The sequence below is a fragment of the Melospiza georgiana genome, chromosome Z (genome assembly GCF_028018845.1).
Source record: "Melospiza georgiana isolate bMelGeo1 chromosome Z, bMelGeo1.pri, whole genome shotgun sequence".
Taxonomy (NCBI): Eukaryota; Metazoa; Chordata; class Aves; order Passeriformes; family Passerellidae; genus Melospiza; species Melospiza georgiana.
Genome location: NC_080465.1, coordinates 33,776,373 through 33,801,882, shown reverse-complemented (window position 1 = coordinate 33,801,882; position 25,510 = coordinate 33,776,373). Strand labels below are relative to the sequence as shown.

Below are 25,510 nucleotides of genomic sequence, written 5' to 3'. Positions count from 1 at the left end.
CCAAACCCATGAACTGTAAAAGACTTGCCATCATTTTAAAAGACCTACTTTTAACTTCGCCTAGAATAAGTGTATTCAGCATTTATACAGAAGGCTTGTAGACTCTACAAACCTGCAAGCTCATACACAGACAAGTAGCCCCGGATTTCTAGTGCTCAATATGACCTGTCTGTCCCTATAATCACTTCTCATTTAAAAAGGTTTCTTCTCATGCAGTTCTGATAATGAGCACTTGCTAATTTCTACTAAATTCTGCTTTATACAGCTCTATTGAGTCTTTTCTAATGGTCTTTCACCTAAAAGAAATATCCCTGCTCTTCCATTAAATTATGCTGTTAACAGTTCACTATAGCACAGACTAGTCAGCTAGAGGGGCTTCCTTATTGTACTATATCCATTGAGAGACAGGAGGGTAATGGGTAGACAGCAGAGCAGATTTGCCCCTGCTTCATACAGTTCTGCTGTATAGCATCCATTCAAAAAAGCAGCAAAACAAACAGTGCTTACACAACAGCTTGGAGTAAAATTTACTTGAGAGGTAGCAGAGTTTAGATTTTGCTTGTGACAAAACTGTCACTTGGCTGTAATACATATCCAAGTAATTTAGATTACCAGTACTGAACCTGATTTTTTTTTTTCCTATGGATGCCTAAAATTTTCTTACGGTGAATGTATGAACAGATACAGACTGCTCTCTAGTATATATGATATGCCTCCCTTAATTATCTTTCACAGGCAGCTAAGACACAAATCTCAAGGAGCATGTAGACTACAGATGGAGAGAACTATGCTGCAGAGGGATCAAGAGGTCTTTCAGGGCTGCAGAGTTGAAGATTTTGAGTAAAGATGCAAAAATTGTCTGTTTGCAACTACTGAAACAAGGACTTTTATCCTATCAACACCTGTACTGCAACAAAAATTTAAGAATGTATATACAGCACAAGCTGATGGCTCTCTAAGTCATAGCTCAGAACATCTATGGGTGGTGATATACCTTAAGAATTTCAGTCATACATTCCTGCCTTCACTTCAGACAGACATTCTCATGGACTGACTTAGATACAACTTCAGTGTAATTACAGAATCAGTTGAATTTTCTATTTTAGGAGTGGTTTATTTGCCCTTGACCTTCTAGACATCATGAAGTAATACAAGGAAGTGCCAAGAAGCCATTAGGCCAGCCAAAACAAAACTAAATGCTTAGAAAGATACTATGAGGCACCATATCTATTTTTTTCAGGTCCCTGCGTATTTGTCAAGGACTTAAAATTAACATGATGTAGGATAGGGGAAAAAAAGTGATTTTTCACTGCACATTCCGACAGGCAACAAAATGTCCATCTGGGAAAGATGAAAGATCTCTACCGAAGCTCCTCTCTGTAGAAAGATCATCAAAGGTACCCATTGTGTACACACTTCCCCAGCATACCAAGAATCTTACTATTTCCTAAATGTTTCACAAAAGGCTTGGTTTGAGCTGTTCCAAACAATCCTGTTCTTTCCACTGAGAAAGAAAACATCCTGCAATCCTGACATATTCTTTAAGTTCTGTTCTTGGCCTTGCATTTTATATGCTATGTTTTCTCTAAGTTAATTGATGAATCCTTGAATGACAGAATGAAGTTAGCAAGCGGGTACTAAATGTCTAGAAATATCTGTGCTCCACTAGCCCTTATTCTGCTGACAGGGTAAAAAAGAGATATTAGAGTATCAGAAAATCAACCTAGTCCATCAGAATTCTGCCCATACAGGATATGTGGGAAAGCAGGGCTATACGGGGTGGGGGAAAAAAGTTCAACCATTTTTCTGAGGGAGGTTGCCTTGAGTATTGCGAGTTTGGCACAAAATCAGAGAAAGTAAGATAGTGGTCTGAAGAAAGCAAACAGACTCCTTGGAACTGAAAAGTTAAGGTAGTATCTCTAAGAAATATAAATCACGTTAATGCCTTCACGGAGGATGGACATTTAGCACAAACAAAAATGCAGTGAAAGTTGCAAGAGACTTAACATCTGGGTGCCTGTCTGACTCCTCCTCCACAACAATAAGAATCTTTTGCTATTTAGGATTTGGAATCAATGGAGCAGCTAGTGCCAGAGGAGACAGCTGCAGAGTCCTGAAAAGGCAGCAAATGAGTGAATTCACATCTTCAGCTAAAGGTTTTCTGGCCGCTTGTTCAGGTTCCTGTATCTCTGGAGAAGCATCTGAAATGACAGTTTTCTACTGAGTTCATAGGGCTTGGATGCTGAGGTATCAAACTAGTACAACTCTTCTGTTCCTCCAAAGACCTGGAAGAAGCAGCTTAATCAGCTGCCAGGGTCTGGCTCTGGGGGCTCCCACATCAACATCTGCGCAAAAGTCCTCCCAAGAGGTTCAAGACAGATTTCTTCCCAGGCAAAATTAGTAGAAACATCCATACAAATGCATAATTCTGGAAGAAACTAGCTTTTACTTGACATGCTAGAAAATGGCTGCCTGCTCTGGAAATTGGGAATAGGGAATTTGGGCACAGAAAGACTGCTACATGAACTCTGCTATTTCCATCAACTACCCCCTTTGATTCCTACACAGACATTCACACAGTGTGTTCAGGAAATTAGGCAGTATATACGAAAGACTCTCTCTGAAGCCTAGCCACCAGCACTCCTTTCCTTAGTCCTTCTATCATGACATTAGATCAGGCTCTTAACCTGAAAACTTAGTCAATAAGCATGCCTGCATCTATTTCAAATCACTAAGGGTTGTGGAACCAGATCACGGTCTGACCCAACTGACATTCATTTCAGAAGGCGGGTAAAGAATCATTGTTACTGAAAAGAGGTTTGTGGAGTGCAATAACTAAAATGTAGAGAAAAGTCTAAGAAAAGAGCTGCGGTTCAACCTGTCATTCATAACTTTTTCTTATTTAACAGCCCCGGTTATTCCCTTACTGGGAACTCATAGTGATCCTGGCATCTTTGGCAAAAAATGATGCACAAATACATTAAAAACCAGAAGAATTTAATTGTGGAGCAATAGCAATACCTCATACTAAATTCTCTACAAAGACATATCAGTTCCTTTGGTTACAAACAGGTGTGTCATGTAGAAATTCAGTTTCTACTTTGCCATAGTACTCAGGGAAGTAACTTAGTTCTCTACTTAGTTCTCTATTTATTTCCACAAGAAATAAAGTACTATGACAGAGATTTATTTAACACTATTTCTTTCTTAAAAGTGAAATGGGTCATATATATATATATATATATATGAATCTCCAGTCAAATGCATGTAGCTTACTCATTCCAGTAAGTCCAGCTTCTAATGTGTGTCTCATAAAACTAATAACAAGACTGAATTGAAGTCTTTCTTATAAACTGCAATTTTTAAAATTTTCATTTTAATTGTACGGAATGACCACTCCGGCCTTGCTTATAGTCATATTATCTACAGATGTAATCCATTCTCCACATTTTCTTGTTCCTTTATTGTGTTCCCATTGAATTGTAAAGTCTGACAAGACTGCGTAGATTTCTAATATGACAACAGAAGGCATGAGCACAGCACCAACTGAGGTTTCGATTCAACCAGTGCAAGGAATAATCCTAGTGAAGATAGGAAACTGCAATCAGGACACTGCTCCACAGCCTCAAGAAAGAGCCTGCTTAAAATCTGTGGCTGCTACAAATGCCAGGCATCTTACCCTTTTTTCTATGGCAAGATGGTATGTGTACTTCTTGCAGCATTATTTTTACCCATGATATGGCTTGCAGATATGAAAGATCAGATATTGCAGATTTGAACCAAATTTGGGACAATGAAGGAGACACTGATCTCTTTCAGCTTTTGGTATCTGCATTGTGAGTAGCTTTATTTCTAGCTGTTCACTTCTCCATTAATCCTTCTGTACATCGTTACTCTTATTTCACCTTTTCCTCAAATAGCACCCAGAAGCTTCCACAAAAACCTTTATTAAAGGTTAAATTATGCCTTAACTGAAACTAGGTGCTCTGAGATCACTTATGCAACATTAATTTTTGCAGGGCACCTAAGCTGAGCGTGCCACTTGCACAATTAAACCAGTCTCTAATGGTGCAGAGACCCTCTTTGCCTAAAAAAGTAGAAATTGATTTGTCTGCATCCAGAATGAATCAGATGCACATCAGCACAGCACTCCTCGTTTACATAAAGCAAATACAGCAGGGGACACTTGGTTTGCACACAGGGCATTAATTTAAAGTGTCAAGTGACAAACCAGAGGACTTGGTTTGTCCTCTGCAGCTTGCACGAAGTTACAGTGGCAATACTGGCGCTGCACTTTACTCTGAAGAAAGTAATAACATGCTACTGAGACCCACTGTCTTCTGTTTCTATTCTATTGGTGGTTTCAGTTCACATCTTACAGCACAGTTTAAAAGACAATAGTTGTCTAATCCCCTCATCTCTATGAAGCCATAAATCTAATACCCCAATCAACCAGAAAATAACTCTATGGAATCTGGACTGGTTACTCAGAAAGGACATTATTTTAATCTTTGTCTGTTGAGTTTAGGTTTTAAATGTAAGCATCTCAAGGCAAAAAACACTTTTGAATCTATATTTGAAACGTGATATACGTTTTGCAAATAGCAAATATTCTGGTTTGACTGTGTTGGAAGCCCAATAGATGCAAAACCTATAAAAAAGATAAATAGGCAACAAACCTAATCCAGACTTCCATGCAGTTGAAATGTCTCTTTGGGTTAATGGCAATTAAGATTAACAAAACTTGGCCCTTAATTAGTTTAAATATTATGCAATTATTAGAAGATTATGCTAGTGGATATTAACAAAATAGATGATCCATATGGATCTTACTCAGTTTATTTGAGACTTCAAACCCGGCTCACACTCTGTTTGCAATGTCTAGAAAAATGTATCGCTGCAAGAAGAAAATGTTTTCCAGAAGTACTGTGCTCCAAACAACAGAATTTGTCGTGCTATAAAAGACAGAAAGGGAAATTTCTGTTGATTATTCCTGAAATTCCCATTATCAGAAGCAAAGCTTTGAGAGGAAATTACCTTAAGCTATCACCAGAAAAAAATTCTAAGGAAAAGATAATCAAAATAATGCAGGAATAATGAATGTGCAGTATGCAAGAATGTCATTTCACCACTCAACTCTAGAAGTCTCATTCATCTATGCCAAGGTACAACAGATAAAAATATGAGCATTTCATTAGCCATCTTAAATGAAATATAATATTAATTTCATGTACATAATCTCCATTACTGCAACATACATATAACTGGTGCAATTAAGTCAATTAGGCTTAATCTACAAATCAGGTGCCACCATAAGAAAAATAAAATGGGAAGTTACACTGAAAATATTAAAACTGAATAGCAAGGCAGCAGTAATAGGGACAGGCTGAGAGAGGAAACGAAGGATGGGAATAAGAAAGTCTTTAAACCAGATATAATAATAACAATCAGAGTAAAACAATAAACCAGATATATATAATAACAATCAGAGTAAAAAAATCCACAGTTATAAATAACGTATTTCAATACAAACATGTAAGCACAAACTGCATTTAGATCCAAGTAGGCTTTCACTAATGATCAACTAGACAAAGTAATAGAGGCTCTTAAATTCAGACCTAAGGTATGCAGTTTAATATGGCATTTCAATAGCTTTTCTGACTTGACATATATTACTCTTCTCTCTTTTCCCTTTGACTCAGCTGCTGTACAGAAGACCTCGTCACAACCCAAATTAAATACAAGAACAATGTGTAGCTTCAATAGAGAATTAGGCTGGTAAATGCATACATTCATCCTTGCAGCCTTCTCCCCTCTGCCCCCTGCTCATTCCTTCCCCAGACCAACCAAAAATATTACACACGTGTGCACACAAATACACACACACGTGCATATTATCAGCTTTATGCAATGAGAAATATGTTAATTTACTTAGCACGGCAAGGCACATTTGGTGAGTGTGGATTAGCTAAAATAACAGAGGGGAAAAGCTGGGGTAAGCAGGCTGAAGCCCTGTGTGTGGCCAAGGCAGCGGGAAGCAAGGCAGAGAGAAAGAGAATGAACCCAACAACACAACAGTGGAACAGGCAGCTGGCCTGAGATGCTAATTCAGCGCTTTAACAAATCAATGCCACTTGAAAAGTACAATGCGAGCCCTCACTGGGTAGATGTCAGGGGACTGAGAAAATGCATTCTCAAGTATTTCACATTAAGAGGGAATAATGTGTTAATTTATAACTCTTCACCCTATACACTTGGATTATCCATCTGTGTCAGTGATTTGACTTCTTAAATTTATCAAAAACATGCGCAAAGGGACGCATCTTCTGCTAAAGCATTGGGAAATAGCAATTCAGGAACAGTCTGCCCTATTTTGCTGTTGGGTGGACGGCTGGAGGGGTTTTTTTTCTTTTTTGCTTTTTTTTCCTTTGGACCCTTTGGTCAAACGAAGGCCTTGCCTTAGTGGTGGCTGATTGCATTAGGTGCCATCCGTCAAAAGTGACACCACAGAGCAGCAAAATCTTGAATCAGCAACCTGAGATGCCATCATCAGAATTTAGTTTAAGGAAACTTGGCAAAATCCCTCTGCACACCTAGCAGAAGAGAAGCTGCTACGATTAAAATGCTGTTCTAAATGCCAGCTGAGATCTACAGATGCTACCTGAAATACAAAGGAGAGGAGGCTGGGGAGGGAGAAGTAAGTTGGGTTTATTTTGAGATGGCATGTATGTATGAGGAGCTTCTATGCAATCTTGAAGTGGAACTGTCATAAGAAAAGTATTACTGATTTGCTTGAGGTCGGGTTCTTGAAACTGTTTCTTGACAAAAGATGTGTTTGTTTCAATTACAGAGACAACACCATTTTATATGCAGAGAGAAGTGAATGTCAGCCCAGAAAACAGATCAAACCTAAATTGCTTTTGTTTGTCTGTTTCAAGTTGTTTTTGTTTTTGTTTTTTTTAATTTATGTATTTATTGGTAAAATTTGCATTAATTTAAAGTGACAAGCTACCTGCATGAGAATGAAGTCCGGTTTATGTCAATTGAACATATATGTCATGGACAGTGGCAGTGTACCTTGCCACATAAATATCTTCATCATAATGCAGAGAAGCAAAATCCAAAGGAGCAATAGGGAAAAAATGTACTAATTAGGATCAGCTCAGTAATATCTTACAAAAAGATATAGTGCTTTCTGACCAGCTTCAAACAGTTACCCATCTGTAGGTTAGATATTAACAAACAAAACAAAATTTAGGCAGAGAAAATAATTTCTAAAAATTCCTGGAAAGCATAAGTGGCTTGTACCATTTCAGATTAAATTAAATAGTCATGGACAACTTTCTAGGTGCTTGCATAATTGCCATTTATATTTCCTTATATTGGCACTACACAACACATACATTGTTGTAAGAATTTTTTTTGGTCAATTATACAATTGCAATAGAAACAGACACTCTCTTAATTTTAGAACATTCATATGTAAATAATATGCTGATGAATGGAAATTAGATTCTATAGATGATACATAAGTAGCCACATCTAGTAAATGGAAAGTCTACTTCACTTAAATGGACCTCAGTACTACCGTCTTTGCCATCCCTTGCTTCCCTAGTAGAGGCAGGAACCACATAAGATAAGGGTAGGTGGCCTTTCAGGGGATTTCTGATAATTGTGAAATTAACCTGGTGAAGTACACAAGCTGGAAAATAAATCTAGTTTTGACTGAAAAATGTTTCATAATTTCATTTTCTCGTATGGGTGCTTTGCCTTTTCTTTCTGGTTATTTTTTTTTAAACAAAGAACTTGGAAATACATATTTTCCTTTCCATGAAGAATGCAAAATTATTTTCTTGCAAAACAGAAATCCCTTAAGGAGCACTTCATATTTTTGGCACTGTGTACCTCTTTTCCTTCTCCTTGTATGAAACCTTATGAAGGATATAACATGCATGCTTCATAGGCTTGTTTAAAACCTGAAAGGATCCTGAGGGGGTCTTTAGGTCTGTTTATTAATTATAACCCAGAAAGGTACCACATATGTGCACTGATTGCAGAAAGTCTGCATCCTAGCCTCTCGCACAAATTTCTAATCCTGTCTGTCCCATCCAGACTTATCCCTAATATAAGCTATCTATTCTTATCATTATAGTACATTTAATCCCCCTCTGCTACTCCCCTCCCCTCCTTTCTGGACTCACCTAAGGGGTTAAAAGACTAGAGTACATTTGTGACTTGTCAGTGACATATAATACCCAGGTCCTTCATGCAATCAACTTTTACTTGACATGTATTTGCTCATCACAGGACCCGCATTACTACTGGGAAAATGAAGAAAAACCTAAATTAACACTTGACATTCAATATGGTCAAGTCCTTAATTGGCTGGGCTTCCTGAGAAAGCAATTTTCTATTCCCCAAACTGTTCGTGTGTCATGTGTGGAGTGCAGCTCTTGGCCATCACTGCTGTCCCTCGCTCACTCTAATGAGAGCAGATGAATTAGTGCTACGTGACACGATTTTAGCAGGGCTCCCTCATTCCCTCCCCCCAGTCCTTTTCCTCTGTTAGTGACAGCTGTGTGGCGGGGGGTGGGGACAAGGACACTAAGAAATGCCAATTCAAATAGTTGTGTGAAGACTGAATATTTTTTTAAATATTAAGTATTTTCTTGATATTCCTGGAACCTTGAAATTTAAAGGAGTAAGAGGATGGAAAAGGAGATGCAGCAGTATAAAGATATAAGAAATTAGCTGAGTTTGCCTGGATACAAATTAACTTCCAGCATCTCTCACATCCCTCTATTAACCTGTAGCAATCTAATTAAAATGGAAATTTCCTACACTGGAAAAGTAGTTTAAAAATATTTACAGAGTTGCTTGCTAAGTGAATTTGCATTTTTTAATGTATATTTCATGTAAATAAAAAAATCATTTCTACAGCATGCTTCCCTGTATGACAAAGATCATGTACTACAAAAAAACATTTGTGTTTCTGTTTGGAAATTACATCCATTGTATTCAATTCATTTTTAGTATATGGGAAATTTCTTTCATCCAGGATGGTACTCCTCACTTCGCAAAATAATTTTAAATTCTAATAACAGTTTAACTATCTGGAAACCAATGGAAATCCCATAAAGAGCTCAAGTCCTCCCTGAGTATTTGTTGACTGACAGACAAATGCATACTGCATAATGCTAACATAAAAACAAAACAAATTAAAACAATGTATAAAAAATGGAGTTTCAGCTGGTATCAAAGGTAATAAACTAGGAAAAAAGGAGACTACAGAAACAAGACATTCAAAATAAATTAAAGTGCCCACCAAGAAAACCAAAGCATATAAATACTTGAATGTATTACTGAAAATGCACAAATGATTACAAAATATTTCAAGGAGACAATTCTATGAGACCATACTTTCACTTGACTTCTTAAATGCAACAGAAAAAGCAACATGTGAGTCATATACTATGAAAACTTTAAAATTAAACCTCACATTGCACAATCAGTTTAAGCAAAAAAATTGTAAGAGTTATATTAACAGTATAGATGAACTTGCCTCAGGAAGTGCCTTTATCTTAGATCAAAAAAACGTAGCTTTGGAATTTGCAAGTTATCTCTCCGAATCTGAGCCTGGTCTTGAAAAGTCATATTACCTCAAAATTATAACACACAAGTGCAAACGTTTAGTTACAAAGTAGAAGAAATATATTTTTTTGCTGTAAAATACATTCATAAACATGCATTATCCAAAACAGAAATGAGATTTTTCACTGTGTGTTTCTGCACCTATGACAAAGGTGTGCTGATTTTTATGGATATGGTTGTAAATATTTCAATAAAGCACAACAATGGTGTTTAAGCCTCACTTTTTCCTATTTGCTTTGAAAACACCCTTTAAACATTTCAGTGTTTTCAAACTACACTGAATGAACACAAACAGCTTTGGACACCAAAATTTCTAAAAAGCTTTAAATGTTCCTCTTTGTCAGCTGCTGTAATAAGCCCTTGAAACACAATGAAAGCTCTAAAAGGCAACTATGATTAAAAAAAAATATCAGTCATTCTCAGTGTTACATCTTCCCACAAAAGAACGGCAAAGAACAGGACTAGACCACCGACCATACCTGGATTAGCAGAATGCTAAACTTCAGAGCACCTCACTGACAACAAACAATTCCACATTTGAAGCACTTGGTGAGGAGAGAAGTGGTTAAGGTTTCCCTTTAGAACAAACCCCAAAGTTTACTCCTATAATTTTTTCAAGAAACAAATACTGTAGCAGAAGCATCCTCAAGAAACAAAGGGCATAGTGATCTAGCTAATAGTGTTGTGGTGACCTTTGAGACACTGACTAGTCTGTCAAGCACCATCTGTGATATGTACAGCATAGTTAAGAGGAGGATTATTAGCTAGCCTAGAAACTGAAGAGCCATTTCAGTCTTAAAAAGAATATGAACTAAATTCATTGAACCTGTGCAGCCTGAGCATGTGACTAACACAGGTTAAGAAAGCCTTCCACTTCACAGGATATGATCCAAGGATTATGTTGAATACATGGCACCTCTCATCTTAAATTCATCCTGAGATTGGGAAAACTAAAATCAAAGAGGCACTATACCACAAATCACCTTTACTATCAGCAGTATCTTCTGTCAACAGATATCACAGATACAGTAAAGTTCCTAGGAAACTCAGGACTACTCCTAAATAGCATAGAAAGACATGCATTAAAAAAGCCTTAGCATTCCCTAAAAACATTAATCCTATCTGGTGTAGGATATGCAGCACCAGCATCTTGATTCAGCATGCTCAGATTTTAATCATGTAACCTCCATCACATTGCTGAACGAGAAGTAGAAATGACAGCAAATAATGGGTCAGAGAAACTACTTGCTGCTAAACTGAAAAGCTCCTTTCCTTACTGCCTACAGTAAAACAGCCCATTAAGAGTTGTTTTTTGATTAAAAACAAGTAAGTAATTTCAACTATGGCAAAGTGACATGTTTTAACTTGACATTTTGTTAAGGATGAGTACCCTGTGAAGCTCATGAAAGAGTGAAGAGATTCAGTGGAACACTAGGATTTACTATATATACTCAATGCCACTGTCACTTCTGTGCAAAACATGTCAACCCAGAAATATCTGACTCAACAGCCCTAAGGTTATTTAGAATAGAAAGTGAGATTTTTACATGTTTCACTTTGATGCCATGAAAGCAGCTGCATTAAGTTCTGTCAGTGGTTTTTAAAACCCAAATAAAATGCTTGCTCTGTGTTTTAAAAGTTACTGTGAAAATGTGTGCCACCCACCCAGTCAGTAATAGCTTACATTCACCATTTTCAGAAAAGATAAACACAGCAGAGAAGGAAATGATAATATAAAAACAGCCTGGCACGTGAAATGAGGAAAAGCATTGTAGAGTATCTGGCAAGACAACGCACACAAATGTTATTTTATGAAAATTAATAGCATCTGAAATTATACTCCTGTCCCAGTACTCTCACCCAACCTCATGCCCAAATTAAAAGTATTTTATCTAATTCCCAGTGGAGAAGATTGCTAAAAGTGGTAAGTCACAGCTGTGTTGACAGCAAACTTCTTGAACACAGAATATCAACGCCACACAACACACTTTGCAGATGCTTTGTTACAAGCAGCACCACTCACTTGATTTGAAATTCCTAAACTAGCTGTAAAATAAACTGATAGTCTCCAGCTTCTTTGTCACTTAAAGTCTTCTTTACAGTTCTGGAAACACAGCAAAACTTTATTATGTTTAAACTGATCTGCATTTTGATTGGAATTTCACAACGACCAGTGGTTCAACTCAGTGGTACCTCAGACAGAGGTAGTGAGGTTGAGAACAGACCCCACTTATTCATCATTTTATTTAGATATTCTCCCTTTCATTCCTATTGAAATCTCTAACACAAACAAATTCAGTTTAAAATACAGAACTAATTAACTATCCATTCCTTTTAAAAGAGTTGGTATAATGCTGATACCTGGCTTGCCTCAAGATTTTCAATTATGAACAGAACTTATCTTTCCCTGAACACAATAAACAAAAAGGCATTGGACATCAAATTCTGCCCACCATTAAATGGTGCTTGCTCACAGCATATATCAGTATTTGCTTTGATACACCTTGTTTCAGAAAACTGTACTCTCATAACACTTTTCTTCAGTCAACAGAATATCAGCTATCTACATGAGCAAGTGTGCTGTAATTGATTGTATGGAAATTACAGCACTGCTGTAGCATCTGCACAGTAACTTCACTTCAGAAGATGGAGATCATTTCATCCAGTTCCAGATAAGTAATTTTAAAATTTTTCTGGAGGTAAAAGCATTGGCTGCGACAACTTGCTAAAACCAATGACTGAATTTAGTGCTTTAATAATGACTTTAATAATTACAGCAAGGTTTTATCTTACAAAGATAGTGACTTTCTAGACCACATCTATCTAGCAAATAATGCTGACTTCTGCCTCACATTTTGAGTGGTTTCATGGTAGTCAATGACTACCACAAATAAAACTTAGTGCAAAGCTCTTGCAGTACTGTTGCTTATAGAGGTGACCAGCAAACATATTTCAGTCCAAGCAGAATTGTGGGAACATGTTTCCCGTAACTATATAGTTATAGTAAGTTGACCCAAAAGCCTACACTGAAATTCAGCTAGCATTTTCAAACCCTCATTTTGTTTTTCAGTATTTTAAACTACAGGAATTTCTGTACTCTTGGGGCCTGGATACCTAATTTCCATATCTACAATATGGTAGCAGAAGAAAAAATACCCTGAATTCTAATCTGAAGAACATCATAAATAAGAACAATATTTTTAAAATATTATGTATTTACATATTTTACTTGGTTCTGTGGCACCACTGATGGTTTTGCCATTCTTTTCAGTGAGTCTCAAAGACCATGAAATTCCTTGTGAATCAATTACATGCTTAAAAATATAAAGAGGCTATGTATGTTAGCTACCTGAAATTATTAAAGATAATATAAGAAAAATGCATTTATAGTAGGTAAAGCAAGATACAGACAATTTTAAAGATTGAATTATTTAGAACTCTGTTGTAAGCATTGCAGAGTTAGCTTCTGGAGAAATTTCCAAGCGGAAAGTATAATGTTTTTAGATATGTCCAGTTTCAGTGCTACAGTGGTTATATGAATACATTATTTACATACTTTATTAGTTAAAAAAATATTTACAACGATACTGTATGATTGCAATGTGGATTTTTGCATGGAGACTAGAGTGTGTTATAATTAATTCAAAGAAGAAAGAAAGAAAGAAAGGGTTACAGAATTCATAAAAAGCATGCAGTCGAGATTCAGACTGGCACACAGTGTGTGATAAAAATCAAATATGGAACATAATGGGACATATGGAAACATATCTTTTGTGCAGGGAAGGATGAATCACGAGTTCACAGCTGGAATTTATGTGGATCCTTATTTAGTGGAGCATCTGTAGCCACTGTTTAGCTACATTCCCACATCAACAACAAAACAGTGCCACAGAAGAGAACACATGCATCAAGCTCCAGCTGGTATCTGCGCCCACCACTCCTTTCTTTTCCCTGAAGCCACATTTAGTCAGTTTTCTTTTTACAGTTTGTAGGTGTATAAACATGCATATGTAAGTCAGTAAAAAAAAAAAAGCCACACCTGACCACTGCTGAATTTTGGAAGGGATAGGGATGTGGTATAAAAAGGACAGGCTCAGGAAAAAAAACAAAACACACAATCATTTAAAATCTGTCCCCTTTTTAAAGTGTTACTTATGCATTTACAAATTTAGGTATTTCATTAACTTTACATGTTAGAAAAGTTTTATTTAAGTTTGGTATCATTACAAAAGCCATTAAAAACAAAAATTTAAAAATCATAGGAATCATGATTTATTTGGGTTTGTTTGTAGAAAACCAAATTTCAACTTCCTCTTTATAAAACTGCTTATGGATGGAATTGCTTTAACATTTTCACACCTGATTTTTTTTATCCTCAGCATTAAACCAAAGCAATGAAATTAGTAAAAAAAAATAAGCATGTGGAGAAAGACATAATTTTATGTCTAAGTCCTTTCATGCAACAGTTACATAAATATCAACTAAAGATATTTAAATTTGGATGAGTTTTGTTTCAAGGGTTTGTGATGTTTTCCTTTTTAACATCATTGCTGTCTATGCTATGAGTTAAATAATTTTCTTCCACTGCCTTCTGAAAGATTTCATAAATGAAGAAATAGATTAAGAAACCATACATTTTTATGCAAGATTAAAATGGCACTTTAAATTTTTAAAATGTATTAACTATCAGAGCTATTGAGCACTGAGTTATCAGAGAATTGTTTTTTAACTAGATATACCACACAGTCTCTTGTAAGTGTATAATTAAAAATTTGAAGAATCTAGACTTTAAAGGTCATGCTTTTACAAATAACACATTATCTGAAACTAGAGTAGAAAGCTCTAATTTGTTCCCCAAATTTTACTTCTACAATTATTTCTTCATTCAATATTTAACATGCTCCATCACAGAAGAAGCAAAACCTGAATTATGTTTTTCTTGAGGAAAGACAGTGGGCAAAACCCTCACAACATGTGATCATAGAAGTATACTTGAATTGATTTTAACAAGAAAAGAACTAGGCACTTAAAATTACAATCTTCTAGTGTTGTCAAGAATTGGTTTTCCACAGAAAACCTTTGCATAAGCAGAAAATTTTGAGATACCTGGGGTTTCACCTATAATTGTGTACTGACAGGGTGACTAACTCAATGAAGCTTTCACCACAAGATAATAGATAGAAATTATTTTAAATAAATTTTCAGATGGGTCTGACAATGTTGAAAAAATACTAGCCATGTTTATTATTGTCTGAATATTTTCCATATTCTCACCCATGTTCTAAACCCCAGCTTTTGCATCACTTCTTAGACAATCAGACTGGAAAGCCACTAATGAAACTACCCTCATTAAAAAAAATACATTAGCATGTGTACCAGCTTTATTTTTTCTCAATTTTTAACAAAAAGAAAACAAAAATGCCACTTTACAATAATTACAATGCCAAAACTGGAGAAGTACCATTTTCCTTTGAATGAAAATTCACTCATGAGAGACACTACACATTTGTCAAGTTCTTGTAAATAAATTATCTTGTAAATTATCTAAGCACTAATTTAATATTGCAGCTTATACAAACAATTTTTTGTAATATTTAGGGGAAACAATGTCTTCAGAATGCTGTATCTAAAGGTTAAAACCCCCCACATTTTCAACTAAATAGAAATGTTTCAGTTGTATTTCTTATTTATCCCTGCAGAGAAAAATCAAAATCTCAGTAAATTCCCAAGCAATATTTTAAGAGGTCTTTTGAAACAGTATAATAACATTCTATTTAGATGATTTTTGTCTTTTGTGACAAAATTATTTTGTTTTATAGGAGGAGGAAATCAAAGTACGAATACAGTGGGTATTATACACTAGAAACAAATACGGTCAGTCATACACATTTTACAAATTTAAAACAGTGTTTACTATTCAGCTGTCCCTATTACAGTAAAAATCCAACTTTTTTTAAAGAATAGTACAATTTTTTAAAAAATGCTGTAAGTAAAATGTATGATAATGAGATCCCATGTCAGACAGACAGATGTCCCTTATTTCTATACATGAAAAAAAATTATATACATAGGGTGAGTTGAGGGCTTTTTTTCCTAGCAGAAAGCAAGTCATTGAGAGACTCCAGGTTAAAATATATTTTCTTCTGATCTGACCATACACTCATTCCCTTTCTCTCTCTTCCCCTCCCCGCCCTAAACTGAACTTCAACATTGCATTAACAATGGACTAGCGGATAGGAGGCTCTATTAAAATGAGTAACTCACTGTGTAAGGTACTTCCTTTGCAGTATGCTCCATCTGCATGAAGCCAATGTTTTGGTGTGCTGTCTGCTGCTGTAACTAGTTCTCTCCCAGATATCAATGAAGCTGTGCATACATTCTATTTTTTTTATGCAAATTATGGCTTTGGAGAGGTCATGTCTCAACACCACTGAATTAATAAGCAGCCAATCTGTGATATAAACAACATATTTAAAATCATCCATCAACTTTCAGATTATTACATTGTTTACAGAACATAATCAAAACTGCTAATGGGTAGCTCTCGCTGGGCATTTCTTTATGCCATTCTGCATGAAGATGCAGAAAAGCATATGAATAAATCTCTTTCTGGAGAAGTTTGTAGAAAGAGCACTTTTCCTGCCATCTTTAAGAACATGAGCAATTAAAATGAGCTGTTTCATAAAACTGTTTGTACACCAATGTTTGAGTTACACTTGAGGAACAATAATTCAGAAAACAGATTTCTGTTCAAGGCTTTGAAAGGTAAAAGACCCCCACTCTACTCCAAATCCTGAAAAAAATCTATAAATAAGCAACATTATTTAATCATGAGCAAGATACAGAATCCCTACAATTTTCAGAATAAATGATAGAGTTTTTACACAGTTATGTTTTTCCTGTTTTAGTCACAGTAACCCAGAAGCTGGTTTTGCTTTTCATACCTGTTTTCCACAATCCTGTCTTCTGCACATTCTAATTTAAAAGAAAAACTAATATTAGATAAAGCAACACATAATTTGACAGCCTACCAGTTAAATTCTGACAGGGTCAATAAAATGAGAGCTTGCAGGAGTCCCAGATGAGGAACACTTTCATGAATGCCTCCATTGTGTAAACTCTCCGTATATCCTGCCTGCAAATGACAGTCATATGCCACCAGCTGCAGGAGGCATTCCAGCAATGTCAACTGCTGTGGGGCATTAAGGCAGGGTACATGAGCTGGTACTTCTTAATATTTTTCCCTGGCTACTGTGAGAGCTGTCACACTTTACTCATTTAAGTGTTATTTTTTTAAAGACTATACTGTTTATTTAGAAATGTAAGAAAATATATAATTAAAGCCTTGCTAATGGAGCCTCCTCATTTTAATAGTAGTTTTATTATATAAAGCCAGCTGGAAGCAATTATTTTTTCCTTGCATACTCTTCATTAGTTTTTACCTCCCTCCTCCCCAAGACATCTATTTCAGATGTTCTTATCAAATTTATGTATTTTAAAAAGTAAACTGTTCAGGGAACAAACAGCTACTAAAAAAAGTTATGATACGAAGTGTGAAAACACATCCACTACTCAGAAAAACTGCTGCTACCACTTCCGAGGAGACTGTTTTCCTATGAATTGCACTTTACAGATTGCCATAAAATTTTTAGAGAATTCCTGCAAGAAAGAAAAGGCACATTTTTAATTAAGAACTAAGTCTGAACACAGTGATAGAGGGTTTGTAGGTTTGATTTGAACAGCTTAATTTGCTTTTGAATAACTCACTGAAGTCCACTCAGATTTATTTTTGTCTACTAGGTCTGTGTGGAAAAAAATAGTATTCAAGTATTGCATGAGTTTAATTTTCCCATTTTTCTTGATATTTTCTTTGTAAAATAAACATATTTGATATATTGAGAATAAAAATACAAAGAGGTTTTTTTTTTCAAAAATTAGCAATGCCTTGGATAAGAAATTGTACAAAATAGAAGTCAAATTGAAATGCTTTTCACCACCTTCCATGTGATAATCCAGCACATCATACATTTATACCATGTTTTTTGCATACAGACATACTAAAATAAAACAACACTGAACTCTCCGTGTCAGCATTTACATCAAGCCATCCTGGGAAGTGATGCTTCTCCTCTCTGCCCCTTATGTCTTCCTACAGACCCTTATAATCAAGATTGCTTTAATTATTCAATTACTAGCAAGAAGAGGTCTTCTTTTAATACATATTCAGATATAGATACAGAGGAAGAAAAACTGCAGGGAAAGAAAAATGAGGAAAGACATAAATAAATAAAGGGTATCAATAATGATCTATCATAAAATGACATTTTGCCGTTGTACTTCCGCAGGAGCCGTAACATCTCACAAGACATCCCTCTGAAAGCAGCAATAAAACTGCAGTACAGTACACAAGGTTTTGTATTCTGTGCAAGCAGAATGAATGAATATGCTAAAGGAAAATCAATCTGCATAAAAAGATCTGACAATAACATCTTCTGGTTTGTTTTTACACGTATATATTTCTAATGAGAAAACAGAGAAGAAAAGAACACTTTGGGAAGCCAAATTTTTATGTAAACTAGAATAATTCCTGTCAAAATGCTACTTTGTAGATTAAATCACCCTTTATTGTTGCTATTTTTTCTTTGGAAAAGTTTGCAATTTCAGTTAGCAAAGAGTCCTGTAAACATTTCTTCTCCATTTTTTTTTCATGTTGAATTATCCTGCCCAAATTTTATTCTGTGATTTCCGGTTGGAAAAATGCAAAAGTTCACAGATAAACAGAGAGCAACCATAATTTTGCATTGGTAGCTTCCAAGGTAACACACAAAAAACCTGAGCTTTCAGTAAAAGAGACATAAAGCCATACAGAAGCCCATAATGTCTAAAAGCTCACACCTGACCCAACTTTAACAGAGAACCTTGTTTAATTTCTGGATTTTAATAAACCAGGAAAGCAGGTTTAGATTTCCTTAAGAAAGTGCAATTGCTCTTTTTTTTTTTTTTTAATTTTCTTCCTTTCCTTGGTGTCTAAGTAATAGAAGAGATTAAAATACACAAGAGCAACCTTCTCTACCACCACAGAATCTTGTCTTGCAAAATACCTGCACATTTAGCTCCATAAAACTTACACATGTACAGAAGGTTTATAGAATTGAGCTCCACTTACAGCTTGCTCTGAAGGCTAGCACACTGCTATCTGTGATTCTGTACCTAAACTATATGTTGTCCTTGATGCATGACAGAGCCTTCAATGACATGAATGGAAAACACATGCTTGGGTCACAGTGAGGATGTGATCCTTTATATTCTGATTTCCTCTTACTAGTACACCAAGTGTTGAATTGTTCAGATGAAAAGAACTAAACTTTTCAAAGCTAGAAGATTGCATTTTAAAGACACCAATCTTTAAGGAATACATTAAAGAATGCACGGAGAAAATAAAATACACATGATGAGATTCATGTAATCTATCTCTTTCCCTAGAATTATGGTAAAATAAAGTTTGAAAAGAAATACCACAAATAAACAATTTGTGTTCATTAGGTGTGTCTTGCTGTTCCCTGGGTTGTTAAAAATTACTGAGGAAAAGAACAATTAAAGCACTGTTTTCAACATTAATTGCAGTAGGTATCACAAAAAATAGACAGGCATTTACCATGTCACTCAAATTCTTTTATAAGGGAAATATTCCAGATCCCACAGGTAGGCAGACTGCAGCACAAATCTCTACTGGTGTATTTGTTTTGTGGTCCATTTTCAGATAAACACCACCTCAAATAGTACAGTAAGTTTACCTGCCAGTTACAGAACATTTCAACTTCAATGACAAGCTCAGAATCAATTTTCTCACTTCCCATAAAACTTCTCCAGGTACCGCTTATTATTCACTTTGTAAGAGCAGATTGCTGAGTTCTGTGTGGTGCACGGGAGGGAACAGCACGATCGTAATCATGACATTTTCTTTTCTAAACTCCCATGTTCTCTAAGTGGCAGATGACACTCTCCTTTCCTTTGCACAAGTGCACAGATACGCATCATCAGTAGAGGATGGGGATGCAGCGGCTTCCCGAGAGAGTCAGAATAGCATCAATGGTATACTGTTGGCAAGTTCACACTGATCAAAGCAATTCTGAGATGCTCACCTCCCCACCCTCCAAAAGAGACGGCCTTTCTGTGACAAAATATTGTGTGACACAGCCATGTAAGTGGCACTGTTTTCTCTGTCAGTGAACAAAAATAATTTAGAAAACAGTTGTTAAATATTTCAATAAAGGAAAGGAGGTATTAGGGCATTACGATAATGAGTGGGGTGAAGAGTAAAGCAACAGATGCCTGTCCATTGGCTGATGTACAGTCTCTTATCTTGGACATTTGTTACACAGACTGATGTTAAACTAAAGAATACATTTTAACTCACTGAAAAACTGCACATAAACACACAGAAATTCATTATATAAAAATACTTTTTAAGTTTATTCTTTTCTACAGGTCAGTGGGGCATAAAATAAACCCCTTGATTGGAGTTTCTCTAGATGCTGAAATTTTGCCTTTACACTCTCTAAATCATAGCAAAAAGCTGCATTACTGGTTCTCTTTCTGAACTAAATGATTGAGACAGTAACAGTGGAATTCTCCCTTTCTCCCTCTTCTCTGTTTTCAGTCTTCTCCTGTTTGAGCCAGCATGATTCATCACCTCCTGGGTATACTAGGAGCCCCAAGTTTGGAAATTCTTTTAAACTGTGAAGAAACATTAGTCTACAAAGCAAATCCTTTTACAATAGCACAAGCACTATTGTTCAAGAAAAATAACTGAGCGAAGGAAGCTACACACAGCACAGGTTTTGAGCATTTCTAGTAAGAAGCAAATGCTCTTTAAAGCTTTTGTTTCTGATTCTACTTTATGACGGCAGTTCTGTATCAGTGAACAGGGTGTTCCTTAGCAATCAGCACAGTGTCACAATGACCTGGCAAATGCGAATGCTTTCACTATCACTACAGTCCTTGCAATCTTGCCTCAGCTGTGACCCATTCACTTTTGCCCCAACTTCACTAAGATGCCTTACTCAGCATCTAATTAGTTAGGGAAGATTTGCCTTGGCTCTTAACCCTGACACAAGAGCAGGAGACTCTGCTGCTGTTTTATACCAAATCTGTTCTGTCACTACATTAATCAAATCCCTATAAAACTATACATGAATAAATAACTACTAAAATAAAAATAAAAAAATATGAAATTGTGTATTTTAAATTGTTAAACACTGGTACTTATTGCACAATATATATTTAAGCATGTGATTTAATATGTTTCAATGATTCATGCAGATTTTACAGTTTTGTGCATACATATCTCAAAGCCCTGACAGTGTTAGCACATCAACAGATACAGAATGGCTCAAATATGTTCAAACACTTTATGTGTATATGTTCAAGATTAACATGTATAGAAAAGAATAGGAAACAATGTGCTGTATTTTAGTTCTCCTTTAAATACTGAACACAGTGAGAGAAGCTGTTGAAATGGATTTTTACTTTTGATCATGTATCATGCACATAGCTATGTATCTATCATTGCATGTACTTGTATGTCTAGTTGTCTATGCTACACAAAACATCCTGCATTTTTGTCAGGTACAATATCTCCCAATGTTTCTATTCTGAGGTACATTGGAAACAGCAAGAAATTCTTGAGGCAAATATTTTTTATTTGATAAAAGGACAAGTACATGTTTAAACCACACTTTACCAAAATACCCAAAAAAATTAAAAGCAAGCGTCTGAAATAAGACAATGTAACTGATAAATCTTCTAAATTCATATTAGCACATGAACTTAATCACAAACAGCATAAAAAAGGAGAAAACCCCACCGGGGCTCAGCTAATCTTTAGAATGTGAGATTCTTTAGGTGTGAGATATATATATATATATATAAAATTATAAGATTATTATATTTGCTGATTCTTATTTACAAAGGTGATTGTTAGCTACTTCAAGCTATGAAATGTGTTTTACCAAAGCCAATCTTCCTCTCAAAATGTTCATAGTAAATCAATGTATGGTATTACAGCCTGTTGTCAAATTAAGTTTGAACTCTTTTCACATGTACGTAGTTATATGCTACAGTAAAACAGTTAATTACTTAATAAATGTTAAAATTGCATACAACCTCTATGACTAGCAACCCAGAAACATTTAAAAAGCTTTCACCTTCAATTCATTAGACATTACACTACTCTCCTATTTTTAAATACAGGTTCAATAAACAGTTTATGTGCCTATGCCTACATCAATGCTAGGAACTATCAGATGCAAGAATACAGCACAGCTCAAAACAGGCAGTGCACGTTGTCTGCAATTTAATACTTCTAGTAATATAAGCGCATACGCCAAATATTATAAGTATTATTTAGTTTTCCTTGGAATAAGCATGCATTTATGCAAGGAAAAAAAGCTGAATTTACTGTACCATATCTCTTGTGAACAGATGCGTCTATATTAATATACATCATTGATTTAATTTTTCGTTTTCTTGGCTTCTCGCTCACCTATCTAGAAGTGATTTCTCTGGTGATAACTAACACATCATGCTAATGAGAGAATCTAATGTACAATAGAGAAATGTCACTACTAATAATATTTGCATGAAGTTAAATAAAGCAACTGTAAGAGAATGTCAGACAGTTGTTCTTTAATAAGATACAGTTACACAATGAAATTATGTTGTTAATTTTGTTACATCATTGAGTGAATCCTAAATTACAATATAATGATGCACAGATCCATTTATAATTCTGTATACTGCTTTTTCACTCTCATGTTGAAAATAGCTTCTGGAAAGGCTATTACCTTTTTATCTGAAATGGATTAAGCATACTTTTTTTCTCAACAAAAAGGTGGATGGTTCTGGCATTTTGTGTCACTGTGGGTTACAGCCATTTCTCTTACAGTGTCATTTCTGAAATGACTTTTAAGTATTTTAGAACATTACAGCCCTTAAGGTAAGTGGATGAAGAAAAATGGCATTTCTTATTCTGACCAATGCACAAAACATTTATGAAAGCAGACAATCACAAAAGCCTGTTTTTTTCTTTTTTTAATCAATCAAGTCCAGACCTTCTTTTCTGTTGTTAACAACTCCTTGCCAGAACTAGAATGGGCAGTGCGTGCCCTGGACCTAACCAGACGAGCATGGAAAAGGAGCCAAGGGTTTCTGCTCATTCTCGACCTGTCACTGATCAAAGTGACCCAAAGAAGCACTCCTTTTTAAAAGTTAAGATTTACGCCCTTTGAGGTTATCAGACATTCTTCTGTATACAGAAGGGATGACCCCTTTCAAGCAAATCACAGACTTTTACATTGACAAAAGGTACATAGGCAAAACAATGCAGTCAAGTGGCCATGTCATAAACTTCTCACAGGTAATTTAGGATAGTATTCCTTTTCCCCTCTCACCCCACCAAAATCTAAATTTGCTCTGGAATGTGGACGTACCATTTTTTATGCTTTCATTTGCGAACGAAAATAGTCCAAAAGTAAGTACCATCACACTTGTTTTTAATAGCCCAAACTTGTACAATCCATCCTAATTTTTCTAAGACACATATCACAATGAAGTTGATTTTATTCTGAAGAAAGTTATTCGCTCCTATATTATGCAAATAGCAATGCAGTGTGAGTTGAGAGGTAAGAGGAGGGAGGGATTGAAAGGTTTTGTTTTATTCTAAATAAATCTTCTTGCTATGCTTCAATTTTTCCACTAAAAACCTGCTTGAGATTAAGTTACAGTTCCAAGGAAAAGTAATAGTGCTCAGAGTTTGTTTGATTCTAAAAATATGTGGAAAAGCAGCATTACACTTAGAAATTTTAAAGACAAATGTCCCTAGCATTACTGTGTATAGCTGGAAAAGTTTCACTAAACAGTTCTTTCAAACCATGCCAAACTTTGCTTGCAACTTATACACATTTCATAACTTCATGTTATTTGTACTTGTGAAAACAATTTTTGTCAAAGCATAGGAAAAGTTGAAAAAATACTTACATTTCCTGAAGATGGACTGAAAATAATTGACTAGCAAAGGAATGAAAATAGATAATAGAAAACAATATTCAAAATTTTAGTGATTTACAAAGAAACACTGGCAGTTAGACACAAATTTGCAACTGCACTTGCACACTGTATGTGCAAGACAGCAAGTTACAACAGTCCCAACAAATCAGAAATTTAAGGCAAAAATGCTATCATTAAAGAGGGGAGAAATGCATTTAGCAAAATAATTTACCCTCCTTTTAAAAGCATGATGAAAACATATTTGCACTGGATCTGTTTAGCACATGATAAACAAACAAACAAAATATGACAGGAGATTAACAAGTATACAAACGTGTCACCAGCAGACTTTTAAGAAATAAATCTGTTCGATGTTACCACCTTTTCAGTGCTACTGTGTATGTATGTCAATTCACACTGATGCAGCATCCACCACACATTTAGTCACTTAGTACATTACTTCTCACTTTCTATACAGAATATATGAGCATTCATGTTCAATAATCCAGTTAATATTCAAGAATTAGTACATAAAAATATTACTTAAAAAGAAAAATGGCAACCATAAATAGCCTAGCTTGAGTGCATACATGTTTGGTCTGGTTTAATAAGCTAGTTGTCTCAAATTATTTTACCCTCTTACACATTGTGATGCTCTTCTATTTAAATTTGTTTCCTTTCTTTGTCAGTGTTGAACATTTTCTGGTATTTAAAAGACCACACAGTCTAAATCTGTTGAAAAAGATCTAATACTAAACAGGCAATCTAGTGCTATCTATGTGGTTCAATCATCATTTATCAATTGATTGTTATCTGGATCTAGTTATGTTAACTCTTTTGTGGCTGAAATGTAAAGAACCTATCCTCCACCCCTAAAATTTAATCCGACTTCTTGCTAAAAGAATACAGCAGGTAATTAGGATAACTGCTTTCCATGCCATTGCCTAATATCAGTGAAACCAAACATGTTACGTATCACAGACAGGCATAGAGCTGATAATGTTTGTAAGCAGTGTTTGTAGCAATTCACACTTCCTAGTGCCAAGCAGTGTTTTTGAAATGTGCATCTCTACCAGGAAATGAACTTTCTTGCTTTCACGAATGGGAAATTGAACAGAGTTGCTTATTTGCCTTACGTTGATTACATTCTATACCAGCATACTGTATCAGCAGTAATCAGGGTCCCTCTACAGGATATATCCAAATATTCCTTATTCAAATGCCTTCATCCTGTCCTGAGCTATACTGCTTAAATGGTCACCCATAGACAACCGCTATTGGTTAAAAACTAACTGCTTTGGAGTTTTTCTTGGATTTAAAGTTGTTTTTTTTTTTTTTAATATTAAAATATTGTTTTATGGTCAGTATTCAGGCATGCTTTGTTCCTTTAAACTAGAAAAACCTATTTACTTTCCCTCTCTTTTCTTACTGTACAGCGCCTCTCAGGTAAATTAATTAATTCAATTTTGTATCCAGCATTAAAAGAAAGTCAAATATTACTACAAAAATGTATTAACTCCTCTTCTGTCTAACACAATATTTCAATTATTATCCATCAGCGTCAGACCATAATTGGAAACTAGTTTTCAGAAGGGCAAAACATCTCCTGGTAGGGAGTCACCCTGTTAAAAACCTCCAGGTTGAACTTCCCTCCCCTGCTTGAGCCCCATCCAAGCTGAAAGTTTGTCCCTCTCTTTTTTCTTTTTTCTTTTTTTTCTCTCCTTCCCTCCCCCCCTTTTTTTTAATCCCTTTTCCCTTCCCCTTCACCCAGAAGAGCCAAGCAATTGTGCAAAATTTACTGTAACACACAAGG

The 25,510-nt window shown here is 35.4% G+C and overlaps 1 protein-coding gene across 1 annotated transcript in view; it reads right to left on the bottom strand.

The window, feature by feature from the left end:
- BNC2 (basonuclin zinc finger protein 2) overlaps positions 1-25,510 on the bottom strand; it is a 226,060-nt gene that overhangs the window by 199,556 nt on the left and 994 nt on the right. The window lies entirely within an intron of this gene.